This window comes from Pygoscelis adeliae, unplaced genomic scaffold (genome assembly GCF_000699105.1).
Source record: "Pygoscelis adeliae isolate BGI_AS28 unplaced genomic scaffold, ASM69910v1 Scaffold100, whole genome shotgun sequence".
Taxonomy (NCBI): domain Eukaryota; kingdom Metazoa; phylum Chordata; class Aves; order Sphenisciformes; family Spheniscidae; genus Pygoscelis; species Pygoscelis adeliae.
In genome coordinates, this window is record NW_008824034.1 from 1,751,242 (window position 1) to 1,767,025 (window position 15,784).

A 15,784-nucleotide genomic window follows, 5' to 3' on the forward strand; every position below is an offset into this window, starting at 1 on the left:
TAAAGTCTGCTTTCAAGTCTTTGCCTCGCAAAATAATTAATTTTCCTCATGTCTTACCCAGAATACCACAGACTGGAAAGATGAGAGCGAAGAGAAACCGAATTAAAAAAGGCATCTCTTAAAAATTTCTTTGAAATACATTATGGTTTCTCCCCCCAACTGCCAGTCTTGGTCCCCTTACTCCCCAGTCTCCATGCATGAATCCTCTCCCACTGAAAGAAACCCTTAAGTGGAGAAGTCATTTCTGCAAAGTCCTCAAGAAGCTGCAGTTCCTTAGTCTCTCAGCCTTTTCACCCTCAAACAGGGGGACCCAAGCATACCTTTGGATTACATGTGCAAATGAAGGATGATGCAAATAGCTGCCTGTAAAATCCAATTATGGCAGCATTGAAAAGGTTTTATGCAAGACTTCTGGTTTGCAAGAAAAGCAGAAGACTGCTTTTAAACTGCCAGTGATGGAGTACATTGGATAAAAAACAACCACCTGTTTTGTTTATTTATTTCAATTTTAAGTATTGGAATATTGGTTCTTCAAAGATTTGTGCGGGGTTCAGCTTATTAAAGAAGTTATGCAACTCACTAGAACACTAGCTGAAAGGCAAGTTTCTTTTCAGTATTAATACCAAACTGTATCTTGTCACAGAGAAAGCTATTTTTCAGAGTTTCTCCTTGAAAACAAAAAGTGTCAGCTAAGGCTAGTAGATAGGGAGGGCCATCAAAGGATGAGAGGAGAAAAACTCTTTACTGCAAATCCCTGGACTACCTCTATCATCACTCAAAGAAACAAAACATGTATCTGGGTGTTCATATATCACTATAGTTTATTCAGGGGGGTGGCAGGTTTTTACACTTTTATAGTCATAATTATACAACACTGTATTGCTCTTCAGCAAAAGTATACACAAAGTAAGTTTCAAGAGACCATTATAGAGCTCGAATCTGCTCACAACTAGTGATCTCAAGCCTGTTATTACATCCCTTTCCATTTTTTCCAACATATCAAGTCACACATAAAAACACTTGTTCCCATTAATGGAAACTACGAAAAAGGATAGGATGTAGTGTTTTACCTTGCAAAAGAATTTTGACACTACCCCCCATCCTCCCCTAAAAAAGCAGTTTTCCAACTTATAATATGAGACATTTCAGCTTTTATTGCAAAGCATTTTCAGGTAGTTTATAGAAGACAAAAGGCCCCAAACTACTTGTATTTTACTACATCTCAAGTTTAATTGGCTGTTCAATCAAATACAGTTGCCAAAAATTGTGTTTTCAGAAATACCAATTTTCAATCAGAAATTAACACAAGATTGCAGGAGATTTTAGAAACTTAGTTTTCCTGATATTTCCAAAAATTATTATTGTTTTAACCATCTCTAAAAGCCAGCAAATCACGCTAGGTGAAGGAATATTATTTATCTTATTATGTTATGTTGAAGGCCTTGCTATTTAGAGGAAGAAAAATTCTCAGGCTGCCTCAGGATGCCCTGCAGGCATTACCGCTCTCACTTGACTGTTGGGGCAGGATTTGGGGGGGGGGGGGGAAGTAGAGGGTTAATTGATTTTTTTGTGGGGACATTTGTAGCTTGACCGAAGTCGTCCATGCATTTGTCCTTCAAGTCTTGTATCACAGCTAAATTTTCCCTCTCAAATGTTTTCCAGCTCTGTTTTTTGTTTCTTAATTTCCTAACACTAACGAGGCTTCTTCCTGTCCCTGGGTTTTTCACCTGCCCAGCACTGGGCACCTCCACGGACACCTCCCATATCACTTCAAAAAGTAGTCAAAGGAGCAGGAAACACAGATGTCTTTTCACAGATCATACAAGTGAGGTGCAACATTACTGGTAAAAATCCTGCTAACAATTAATTCCGTTTCATTTGCGAGACTTGTATTACCGAGTATCTCAGCATATGCCAAACAAGCTATTTGCTCACAAGGTTGGTGCCTCACCCTCAGCTGGACAGGAGCAATGCTACCCAGCTAACTGGACTAGCCCCAATACTGCAGCAATTCAGGAGGTGGCACCTGGACCCCAGAGAAAACTGTCCTATCGTCTGAATGGAGCAACGGAAAGCGGAAGGGTAGCAAGAGTGACAGAACGTTAAAATATATTTTGGAACTAGCATGTTGGTTAATAAAGACTATTTTAGCAACAAAAAGAAAAAACTGAGCTGGAGGGTTTAATCTAGGATAAGGTCCCTGGGATACTTCAAGTGCACAGATTACTCATGTGTGGATAGGACACACTTGTAGAGACTCACCTCTGTTGGACATAGAGCAGTTTTCATTATTTGGCCCAGATATATGCATCTTCTAGGATTTGTCAGAGAATGATTGATATAGCAGCTGTATTGGTCTCTCCATATTGCTTCCTTTAGTGTGCACTTGGGGGTTACGTTGTCAGAGCACATACAAATGCAACGCGTAGGAAAGGTGTTATCACTGGGAATACTTTAGGGGAAACACATTAGACTTGGTCCCAAAAACAAGTCCTAAGAAGGGTTACCAGGTAGGGTCTTGCTCAGGATATCTGCCTGAGAAACGCTCTCTGCCTGCACCTAAGTTTAGAAGCACGTAAACCCAGCACAAGGGTCTAATCCGCAGTCAGGGTATCATCCCAGAGGGCAACATCACCCGGGACTGGGTAGCCAAGCTTGTAACAGATGCGGCAAAAACCATCCCAGCCACCGTATTAACACATCACTGTGATCTGCCAGCAGGTGGGTAACACTTCTATTAAGACTCAACAGGATATTTCACATCCCCCTGTTATTCTAATAGCATTTATTAAATACGGAGCTCAACAGCCATGAGAACAAAAAGAAAAAATATCCAACTTTGTCTGCATGCTGTAGGATACTTTTTTAATTGTTTTAAACCCATATGTATCTATTGCTGTTTTTCTGAAACTCCGGAAGAGACAAACACTGAGATTACTGGAGCTCTAAAGATGCCCAAGCCCTTCCCACTCTCCCGGGGAAGCTGCCCCAGGGCTGGCTGGTGGAGCTGCCCGGCACAGCCCCCCAGTTCTGACCAGCTGCACCCAACAGGCGCAACTGCTAGAGTTCACCTCACCAAAAGCAACAGTAATCTCCAAAATGTTGCTGACGTTGGAGTCGTAACTTCGCCTACTATAAAAAAAGACCAATTATTTTTTAACAGTGCCATAAAAAGCCTATTCTTTTAATATATTCACATGGATCATTAATAGCTTCTCTCAATTAATCATTTAGTTTCGGTAAACTGATGGCGTGATAATGGAAACTCATCTGCTAGTTGTCATGTGTATTTGAAAGACAATGGCAGGCACATTTGGCAATAATACTCCCTATTACTATTATTACCATGACTGCTACGTATAGTCAAAAGACATCTTTGAGGCTGCATCAATTTTTAAAGTTTCTATCAACTAAAAGTGCAAGAGGTTAATTCTGGGACGCAAGCAATCTGCCAGACAGGATTGCAATGTCTTCCTTGGATCAAGTCACCAACCCTGCCGCACCACATCAGAACCCATTTTGCCCTTCCACGTTATATTTCCTCCTCGCTGACTGCCCTCTGTACACCAGAGGTTTTCCTCTCTCCCCATCTGCTGAGAAAGTTCACTGACATTTTCCCTGGTTTCTCCTCACACTAGTGTTTTATATAAATAAAACCATTTTCAGAACACCTCTCATGTGGTGCTCATGTGGTAAAGCAAAAGTAATAAAGTTTTACTGTATAGATGCATCAAATCCAATTAAACATCATACAGTGATAATATTTTACAGGGATTATTTTCTTAAGTATGATTTTGAAATTTGTTATAAGCAAACAGACTTGCATCCCTAAATTTACCAAATGTTCCTGGAATATGTAATGACTCAGACATTCATTTTAACATCCATTTGAAAGATGAGGTCTCCATCCCTTATCTTTGAGCACGTTCTTTAATTTACTAATGGCAATAAAGAGATTTCTCAGACAACATACGCACAAAAAAACCACTTTTCTTCAGTACAGAGGACTGACCACATCAAACACCCAGACTGAATGACACCTGAATGCTACAGTTTATAAATTAGAAGTCAGTCAGAAACATGAAGACTCCTAACTCCGCCTCAAGGCCTATCCACTAATATTTGTTATTTTTCTCAATATGTTATCTAGTCCTACTGATCATTACTGAAGACTAAAGAACCGCAGAAGTATTACATACTTCTAAGGTTATTCATCATTTTAGGATTTTACTTAGATTTTTAGCCATAATCAGGTCATAAGTGTGTTATGAGCTGTAGCCATATCATCCAAAACCTATGCAATACTGTAACCAAGTTTTGAGTATTTAATATTCAATATAGCAATATAACAATGCTTGGCAGTAAAGAGACTGTCCTACGTCATTCAAAATGCCTATATTCTACAATACATACCAATTAATTTCTATGATAAAATCCATCAACTGCTCTTCCCCATGTTACCACTTTGAGACCTTTAATAAACAATTTTTTCCTTGGATAATATATTGAACAAATTGCCACAATCAGGAAACAAAACTGAAGACAGGAAGAGAATGAGAAGAGTAGAAATCCATTTGCAAATCTCGTATGATAACCAAACAAGACACTCATTCACACTCTCCCCTGGCAGAAATATAGCTGTGTTTATAATCTGTCAAATGAAGTAAATCAATTATCTATTAAAAAAAAATGCAGAAGTTCTACTGCTTTTAGAGTCATAGCAATAAACTTGATAAATGCCAACTTCAGTGTTCACTGGCTACCATATCACAAGGTTGGAATCACTCTTGAAAGACTTTGTCCTTTATTAATCAATTCATAACGTAACTATTTTACATGCACAGACACTCCTCATTTTCTTTATTACTCCTACAACCCAGGTGCTAGAGTAGAGGATAGGAACGTGGGGAACTCCTTAGAACCCACAATCCTTTGTTCTTTTGTTTGGTTGGTTTTTTAATAATTCGGGCTTTCCGTTCAGAAGTGAATGTTCCCTCGACAATGCAATGTTGACTTCCCTCATTTTTTCTGTCATTACATTTTATAATCATCAAGAGCCTCAAGCATCCCTTTCAAAACTGAATTTCCTACATTACTCAGACTGTCCATCCATCACTAGCCATCACCTATTCCCTACAGATGCTGGCATGCTATCTGTCAGTGTGCTCTGGTGCGCACGGGGGTGGTTGGAGCATAGGGCAGGTGGCACGAGGACAGCCTGCTGCGAGGTGCAGCCTGAGGAGGCAGTTTCCGATCTGAAGCTCAGTGGCCAATTCCCCAGCATCAGGATGGGAACCCTGAGAGTACAAAGAGAAACAACAGATTTGCAAGGTGAATTGTTTGGACATTAGAGTTACCATTCTGTGGAGCATGACACAGACTGTACTCCCAAGACAGCATGTAAAATAAATTCACTTTTTTTTTTTTGCAAAGGAAGTGTTTCCAAAGGAGAGCCAAGCTTGCATGCGCAAAGGAAGATATATGGTCCCTGTACAGCATTATGCCAAGATCCAGGGGATTATGACAGCACTCGCAAAATTAGGATGGTCAACAGGTTAGAGGGAGAAAAGCAGAGAGGAAGCTACTATCTGAAGACACCAACTCTTATTCCTCCCCATCCAAGTACATGCACCCCTGCCAGCAGTCTCACTCTACTGGAATACTGGCTTTTCCAGGAAGTCCTAAGCATTGTAGCTTCTCCAGGTGGGCCATCCTTTTTTGCCCCCTCCTCTGGCCAGCTTCTACTGCCTCTTTCTTCTCACTTCCTTCCATTAACAGAAAAGCAATAGCTCTGGACTTTTCAGATGTACATCATTCACCGTTGACTGTGATCCATACACTGAAGAAATGAGAAATGCAGAAAAACGAAAAAAAAAAGCAAAACACCCTCAAAATAGATTTGAAGGGATAAGAAAAACTGGTATCATAAATAATGTAAGATCCAGGGGAGTCAGCCTTAGAAACCACTACACTCTGAGCAAGTTTCCAGATGTACAAGGAGGCCAGGCAATTATGTTCAATTCTTGACTGATTTAATTGGTATGCACAGCAAACCCACAAGACAAACTACAGGCGAAGTTATAATTGCCCTGATTACATAGCTCTACAAGAAGCTTTCAACAAAATAACACGCAGCAGTTTTCCTTTATTTATATCTGCCACTGAAGAACATCATGGACAATCCATTTTTAAAACCTCCTCTAAAGAAGCTATTATCAGAAGTGAAGAATAATAAAAAAAGAAGGTGGAAAAACAGTGATCTAGTCGGTACCTTGAAGTATATCCCATCTGCTTTAATGTCTCTATTTTGTTTTGTTTATGAAGGCTTATGTTTAAAAAAAATGCCCAACAGTTTTAATGACAAAAATAGCAATTTATGGTGTATATTCTTGATGCCATAATGTAGCAGTGAAGATCATCTTTGTTTTTTGAGAGATAAAAAAGTGTTTTCTCTCACTAAACAGGCTCACAAAGCAGGGTTTGCAGCACAAACATTACCCTCTAACTTGAGCTGAATTTCTTCCACTACTGCTGACATAAATGTCAACTTAATCAATAGGTTATACTCAACTGTCAAAGTCTTTCCTACACTTATATTTTATCTTCCTCTTCAATTGCTAGAGAGAAAGGAAAATGAGCTACCTAAACCGACATAAAGCCAAACACTGCATAAAACCTTTCTCCCGCAGCCTGCAAAGATGAACCTCTCTCCCAGCTGTTCTTCATGCTGGTGTGCAAAGGAGAGGTGCGCAGGACAGCAATACTTTCACCCCAACCCCACATGCTTCCAGCAAAGGCAGGAGACAATGTTATTCCTTGTAGTTCTTCTGCACTAAGGAAACCCTTTCTCCACCACTGACAAAGGCCTGTTTCATCTCTGGCTCAAGAGCTCTGTCTGCATGTAATAATTCATATGTGCATATGGACCAGCACAGGTACATACAAAGAAACATGCATGCAAACAACACTGAAATCTTAAAATTTGCAAAACTATTATCCATCTTTATCAATGTGTTCCCCGATTGCCAGGTATCCTACACCTCAAATGGAGATGTATTGTGCTAAGAGTCAGTCTTCTCCTGCCGCTTGGGAACTTACCAGCACAAGTGCTGACCACTCCTCTTACTGATAATATTGGGTAGATGCCTACTTCTTTCAGAGATTTGTGATCTTCATATTGAATTATGTATCTTAATTGCTGACTGCATTGTCTGGCCTATTTAACCAGTCTTCATTAAACACCATCACTTTTACCACTTTAACAGACTGACCAGTGAAATACAGCCTGGTACATGCTGATAGTTTGGAAGTAAATAAAAGGCTAAATGAGACCTGGATCAATATGCAAATTCTGACCCCAGATCAGCAAAGCAGAGAGCTGCACAGCCTGGCCTCCAAATGGAGGAAGGCACCAGCTGGAACATGGAAGTCTAGGTGGAAATTCCTGCTCCATCCCAACTTCTGTGCTACTTGGAAAAATACATTTGGCCCATGGATGATTTTCCCAAATGGCACCTAGGTATTTACTAGAGCTTCCAGGCAGGCCTAAGTAGGTCGTTCACTCCCAAAGCCAATAGCAAGGAAACACATAACCTCCTTAGACATCTGTAAATCCACCTGGGTACTGATCTGCATAACTAAGTATCTGAATATAGCCAGTCCTTAGTTTCTCTCTGTCTTGACTGTCTCCCATTGAAATGAAACAAAAGCTGAATATATATATTGAGAGAGACACAGACTGAACCAGAAGCTCTGCTGGCATAAGTCTGGCACGCATTTATTTGGCATAAATTTGGTCCAGCAGATTTGTTGCCTCAAAGCTTAAAATAAACTAAAAACAAAGCTGCAGATTCAAAGCTTCACACTTCATCCTTGGAAGCCCGGGGTAGTTCTGGAGAATAGCTGTGAAAGCTACAAATGGCAATAATACATTTTTAATAAAATTGCTGTTTTAAATCATTTGCTTTTAACATCTATTTTGCAAGTCTCAGAGGAAACCAAAAGCCATTTTGTGGCAGCTTCCTCATTTTTATATATTATGAAGAATCTCAAAGATCACTCCAGCTATAAATACGTGTTATGAATGGAGTTTGGTATGGAGGACGATAGCTGTAAAATAATGCCTAGGGTAATGAAAAATTTACTGAGGCTTTGATATAACACTGACAGGCAGAGGCTGAGTGCATTATTTCAGCATCAAGGTAACTTTTCTGTCCCAAGGACAATATTTTACACAGCGATTGCTTGAAAAAACAACCGATATTTCTTTTATTACACTTGTCTGTATTTTTTCCCACACCCACATATTGAAATTGCTATAAATCCTATATGCTCAGGGCAACATTACCCATTTCATTTATTTGGGTGACACGCTTCTGAGCACATGCTATTTTTTCCACACAGTTTCCCAATTTTCCAGAAAACTGTGCATATTAGGTTGTTTTAGCCGGTTAAGGGACAGGGGGAAGAAATCAGGAGCTCTCGGCACAGCTGTAATGATCCTGACCCCCAAAGAGACAAAGAGCGGTACAGTACACAAAATCAATACACCCCTCAACTGCGGTCACAAATTCTGCATGTGATGCAGGTCCTCTTGCAGCAAATTGCCAGGCACAAGCAGGCAATCTTTGTCTAACAAGAGACACTGAGGAAAAAATAAATACATACGTATTCTTTTAGCACACCACCTCAGCAGTGCTGTGATTCCTCACAAAGGCAGGGCATTACACCACTAAAAGCAGTTTGCTTTGTACCCCAGGAGGAAACATTTCAGACACACGCACAGAGCTCCAGCCTGGCCATTGCTGCGAAGTAGCACATTGAACAGCTGCGGCAGCAAGCGCTTTTAGACAAATTTCCAAACGCAAGAGCCATTAAGGGAAGCCTGGTCAGCACAGCAGTACTGCCAGGAAAGCAGAGAGCACGCTGGCACATGGCACCAACTGGACACTAGCAGCACCCTGCACACTCCAGCTGCACAGTGGAACACTGCTGGGCTCTGTGTAATTCTCCTCTCAACCCCAGAGCTGCAGATAACCTCAGAAAGCTTTCCTCTTGCGGCATTTCCACACAGGAAGGCTTTTCCTAGCTTTGAGCATTTAGCCAACTATAAACCCATTTTCTCCGTTTCCCTTGTGCTAATGCTGAAGCATGCAGAAGTGAAGGATATGTAGCAGGTCTAAGGGGCACTTTCAGAGCTACAGGTTTCTCTGAAAAATGGCTGACAGGCTAGCTGGGAAGATACAAAGCTACACGGGCAGCAAGAGAGCCAATTGTTGCAGTACAGAGCCAGCTGCAGCATGTTACTGTGCTGGCAGGGAGCAGGAGCACTAGAGAGAGTACATTTGCTAAGGTTTGTTATAATTCCGATTGTATTCCAGCCATGGAGAACAAGTTCCCTTGACTAGGTTTTGCAAAGTTGCTGCCTCTTGAATTTTAGTTTCTAGCTTGTTATGCTGTTAGTTTTCAGGCAGACCAATTCCTGTTAGTCCTGGAGAAGTGCAGCTCCTTCAGACAACTCTGAAGAGCCCCTTTGGCCCCCTTTGCCGAGAAAAAGTGCTTTAACACATGCATTACTGTGGCACCTAGAACTTGAGTCAGAGATAAGAGACTAGCATATGAAATGCCCAGAGAAGAGAAATGGATATAAGTCTATACAGGTGTGCTGGTTTTGGCTGGGACAGAGTTAATGTTCTTCACAGTAGCTACCATGGGGATGTGTTTTGTATTTGTGCTGGAAACAGTGCTGATAACACAGGGATGTTTTCGTTGTTGCTGAGCAGTGCTGACACAGAGTCAAGGCCTTTTCTGCCCCTCACCCCACCCCACCCGCGAGCAGGCCGGGGGGGCACGAGAAGCTGGGAGGGGACACAGCCGGGACAGCTGACCCCAACTGACCCAAGGGATATTCCACACCATATGACGTCATGCTCAGCACATAAAGCTGGGGAAAGAAGGAGGAAGGGGGGGGGGACGTTCGGAGTGATGGCATTTGTCTTCTCAAGTCACCGTTACACATGATGGAGCCCTGCTTTCCTGGGGATGGCTGAACACCTGCCTGCCCATGGGAAGGCGTGAATGGATTCCTTGTTTTGCTTTGCTTGCGTGTGCGGCTTTTGCTTTCCCTATTAAACTGTCTTTATCTCAGTCCACAAGTTTTCTCACTTTTACCCTTCCGATTCTCTCCCCCATCCCACCGAGGCAGGGCAGGGGGGGTGAGTGAGCAGCTGTGTGGGGCTTAGTTGCCAGCTGGGGTTAAACCACCACAATGGGCAAGCCCAACAAAGAGGAGGTTGAGGGCACATGCTGAGCCACAGTATCATTACCGCTACCTTAGCATCTGCATGGCAACTTTGGAACAGAACCAACACAGCACTTTTCCCCCAACACAGTGCAGAGTGCTACACTTCTGTCATCTATGTGTCTTTTCTGTTTTCATCACCTGCATGGTAATGCCTGTCTGTCTAGGCAGAAGTGATAGCAACCCTGGTAACTGTCACTGAAACATTCCCGCTTCAATCCAGGATGAAAATCCTACACCGTGTGCTGTTGCTTGCAATGGCACTATAGCCAATAAAACAAATTGGGCCAAGGAAGATTGATTGCTTTGTTTGATCAAATTACAAAAAACAGTAGCTGAAGGGAACACAGGAGATGCAATATCTCCACTTTCATCAAACATCCACTACAGTGCCTCACAAAATCTCTAAAATGTTTGAATCAAATTGGTTTGGACAGAAGCACTGTCAGATGGTTTCAAAGTTAACTGGAAATCATAAGCAGAGAGCAACATTGGGCAGCAGTGTTTTGAACAAAAAAAGCATTTATAAGTGTGCTTCCACAGGGATTAACATTAGACTCCATTTTATATAACATTTCTACTGAAGCATCTGGAAGAGCAAATAAGTAGCACATTAAGTTTGTGAATAGTAATTGCATAGAACAAAGAGGAGCCGGTTGGAATTGAAAGTATGACCATGCAATCACTTGCAATGCAACAAACCCATAGTATATTTAACCGGTATGAAAACATCATGGCAAGAATAATAGTGGAAAAGCAGTAAAAGCAAAAGAGATGCCTTGCCATTTGGCCGGCAGAGTAGCAGAACCATGACTTAAGGCCATCTGTTTTCCAAACAAGTTGCCATTCTCCTGAGCAGAGTAGATAAGATCACAGGGGACATGACAGCTATTTATGAAATGCACCATCGTTTGGCAAGAGCTGGCCATCTGAAGACTAGACAGATCTCAGTAAAGCTGAAAAGGTTTAAAGAAAGGTCTTTATATTTATTACATCCTGGGAGGTTGTCCTTATTAATTAGCAAGTGATTTTCTCTGAGCAGCAAGGAAGATGGAATGCAATAAAAGCCGACACTTGCAAACGCTAGCAAGAAACAGATGGTCCTGCTCTCAGTCAGGGAGACAAGGCTTTGGATTCGAGTCTCTTGATTTGTAAATACTATCCCCTTTCTTTTGCATTATATTAATCTGGAAATAAGGTTCCCATAATATATCTAGACATCACACTCAGGCTGACTTTACTGCTCTCTACTTCACCTTCTGTCAAGTCTGTAGCTGAAATACACAAATTTTCCTTTTATTTCTGTCTGCTGTCAATATACCTCAGGTCTTACACATATCAGAGGAATCTTCATTAACAGCCTATGATCTGTTTTGCACAGCCAATCTCACAGCTGATTAAGTTACTAGATAAAACACATTAAATTTCAGGTCCTAATTCCCTTTATCAACTATAAGAAAACACTCCACACTATAAAAATAACAAGCCTTACTGTTAATCTTCAGTAGCACCTACGAGGTATCAGATGTACAAATTAAAGAGATTCATATCTCCTGATGCAATGTAAGGGTCCAAGCACACCAAGATGTGTGTGCTTGGTGCAGCCTCTCCCTGGCAGGGTTTGGCTGCTCAAGGCCTGCTCAGACCTGGAAAAGTGGTAACCTGGGATCCAACTTCTGGAAAGAGCCACATCAGGAGAAAGATACAGGAGAGGCCTTGGCCGGGGCCTCTCGTCCTTGGTTCAGGCGGTGTTTGTAAGCTCAGGGAGGTCACTGCTCTGCCTGGCTCAGCATCACCCTTGGCTCCCAGCTAACCTGCCCTTGCAGATCAGTCTGCCCTCGGTGCTCCCTGACATCTAACCTGTGTACCCACCACCGGGGTAGGGCACCTGGTATTCAAAGTTATGCTTCACATTAACAGGAGCTAAGTAACCTCCACTCGTTTGTAATTAAAGTACATTATTGCTAATACAAACTATTCCCAAGCCTTGCTGTACAACCAACACTGGCCCTAGGGCCATCATTAGTAGTTGAACTCAGGCAGGAGACAGTCAAGGCAATGAGTCAAAACAACGAGAGCTACGGTGGATATTACTGCTGATATTCTGGGCATGCTGCCTGCCTCACACCTGTCCAACACTCACCCTGACCCACTGGTGCTGTACACACAACAAAGCAGCAGCCTAGTGACACTTTACTCCCAAATCCACGAAAGCTGGAAGTGCCGAGGAACTGCTGCTCCTGAAGTACAAGCCACACAATGCACAGAAGAGCATGTTCTCATGGGTGCTCTGCAAAAGAGGAAAAAAAAAAAAAAAGAAAAAGGCCCCTTCCAGCCATCACTACTGAACTCCAGAGGCTGCTCTCCGAGATATATCAACGTCAGTTATGATTGTGTGGCTCCTAAGTGGCACACTAGTCACAACACTTCATTTGCTTTTCCTTTTTAAATGGGGAGGGAATGGGGGATGTCAGCCAACAAGAGAGGAAGTACATCCAGGCATGCCATGCGCAACACGGTGAAACATGTAAGTCATCAGCTACTACCCTAATCCTATAAACACAGCATAGCTGGCTTAAGTGAAAAACCTCGATCTTGTGATCAGTGGCGCAAGTCCAACTGATGCGACTAGTAACATCCCTCAGAGACAGATATTAGAGTTAATGCTATTGGAAGTCTTTTTTAGATGACCTAGACAACATTCTCAGCAAGTTTGCAGACAACACCAAACTGAGACCAGTGCTTGACATTCTGATTAGATATTTGCATGATTTTTTTTTTCCCCCCACTGTGCAGATGATCAAACATCATAACAGGGGCCAGGTAGGTGGGGAAGCTTTATCCTTGGAGATATTTAAAACTCAACTAGACAAAACTCTAAGCAGCCTGATCCAAGCCGGCCCTGCTTCGAGCAGGGCATCTCTGAACAGATGGCCCCCAGAGGTCCCTCCCAGCCTAAGTTATTTTACAACAGCATTAGTTAATATATCAACAGCAGGGCCTGTGCTTTTGTATATCCTCTATGCAATATTACTACAATGGGTTATGGAAACCTGAACATCCTGAATAACGCCCTATCTTCAGGTTTCTTTTTTGTTAAAGTACCTAGCTTCTGACACAAACTAAATTAGATTTTACTCAATACTAAGCTGCAACGAACAGACTGTCTAATGAGTACAGAACCTTCCTCAAGCCACGCTGCCTCTCCTTGATGGCAATTGTTACAATGACACCTTTTGAGCTCAGTAGCCACTTTCAAGGCGAATTATGCGAACTATACAGGTTCTCCTCAGAATTAGGTACAAACCTTAGGTCAGCTATTTTATAGATTAAAAAGAAAAGTAACACACTATAAAACTCCTGATGGCCAGCGTGAGTAATTCCTTATCTAACTAAAAGCACATTTTCCCCGTGTCCTGAACACTCTAGAGATTGTCTGCCCATGGTTTTTGTAAGCAGACTAATCCTCAGCCTGCCATTCTTTGCCTATGCTAGTTCATTCTGCTGTGATAAATTGTTGCCTGTAGATGCGCTGAATCTGCAGGGATAAAAAAAAGGAACCTCTCCTTATGGCAATACTGCTAGGAAAAGAGCAAAACACAGAAACATTCATTTTAGCCATAGTGCAATGAATAATGAAGGCATAAATAAATTATAATTGGTTAAATTATTGATGTCTGTCATTTAGGAATCTTCTTGTTGAGCAGTAGATGTTTTCCTCCCTTAGATATTTACAATGTGCGGGTGGAACAGAGGTAGAGAGTGATATATTTGCAGCTGTATTTGGATAGCATATTTTTGCAACCATTCAGTATTCTATCAAGATCTGAAAATTTGTTGACCCTGCTAGCAAATAGGAATTACAAGTTCAGTAGGATCTGACTGTCCTAAAGCCTTGCTTTAAGGAAGCCTTCAGCTTATTAACATAATACCAGCTTTCAAAACAAACACAGAAGGGTCTCCTTGCTTATTAAGTACGTAGCAGCATTATACATATGAACAGCCCAAGACCTGCAAAGCATTTTTCCGGTTAGTTGGCATTTTTCTTTATAAGTAATTGTGGTACTAATGATTCTATTAAAGCAAAAAAGTACTTGAAAAACATTCAGGAAATTTATTCTATGTAATGGACCATTTCTCCTTCAGGATGATGTTCTATGGAAATATGGACCATAAACCTTCCTTTTTGATAGAAAAGTGCCATGCTTTTCAGGATATTCAAGTTTAAGCAGTTATCAGAAAACTAGGGCTCAACTAATGACAAACCTGTGTTCTTTCAACACAGTATTGAAGTGTACCAATTTGAAAGAAGTGAAAGCTGCAGCCACAAAACGTCTCAGCAGAGTTTTGTAGCTGCCCATGTTTTAGTGTTGTTTTGCCTTGTGAAGGAGCGTGTGGCATCTGAATTCCACTCCCAGGGCCCCTATGCACCATACAAACACTGCCGTGCACTGCAGAAGGGGAACCACAAAGGCCCATTCACTAAACACGGAGCCCTTTATAAGGCTTCAGCTGAAACATAACCCAATTGTTGTAATGCACACTAGGACCAGTGTCACTACTCAGTATGGAGCCCAGAAGAAAAATAACACCACCACACCCTCCCATGTTCTTCTCTCTGTGGTTTATTAGTTATCTGCGATGTTCAGGGCTCGCTATTGTTATGAGCCTGACTCCAGTGGTAATTAATGGGAATTCCCAAGAACACAACAGGAGCCTCTTAAGGTTGTCAGCGGGAAGTGCTGAGAGCACAGAAAGCCCATTTCTCCAAAGTGCTTTTTCTTTCAGCTGCAGAGATGCACCTCCCTGCATACCTCAAAAAGTCTCCTGAACTTTTTGAATAAAAATAAGTATCTTTGAATCACCATCCCTGCTCCCCCCCCCCCCCCCCCTCCCACTAACCAATACCTTTCCCCGGCTGTCATGTCTACCTGCAGTATGTTTTCTACTGACACACAAAAGCTGTTAACCTGGCCAGCAAATAGCAATTCCAGATTCACTGGGAACGTGCTGTCTTTAAGCTTTGCTATAAAGAAGCCTATCTAACCTCAGGATCAAGCACACAGAAAGTCACAGGTTCAGATCCCTCCTTGCCGGAGGAAACTCAAGCATACTGCCCCAAGGAGGATCCTCTGGCAACAGGCTACTTGGGACAAAGGAGAGAAAGCCATGCTTGCGCTCATACAAACTAAGGCAGATCTACTCCACATTCATTAGTTACACAATCACTGACCAGAGAGGAGCACAGTACCCAAGGTATACTAGCAGAGGAAAACAACCTGGATTGCAGTCCTTCCCCACTCCTCCCATTTATTGCTATTTTATTAACTTAGGATTCCTAGTTCTTCCCTCTCCCAATGTCCCCAAATCCCAGAGTGAAAACATCATACTCGCTCTTTCTTCTCTCAGCAGCCAGCTGTTCCCCTCTCCAAAGGGCGTGAGATGTAGCAGTCAGAGCACTCACCCAGAAGATGGGTCAAATCT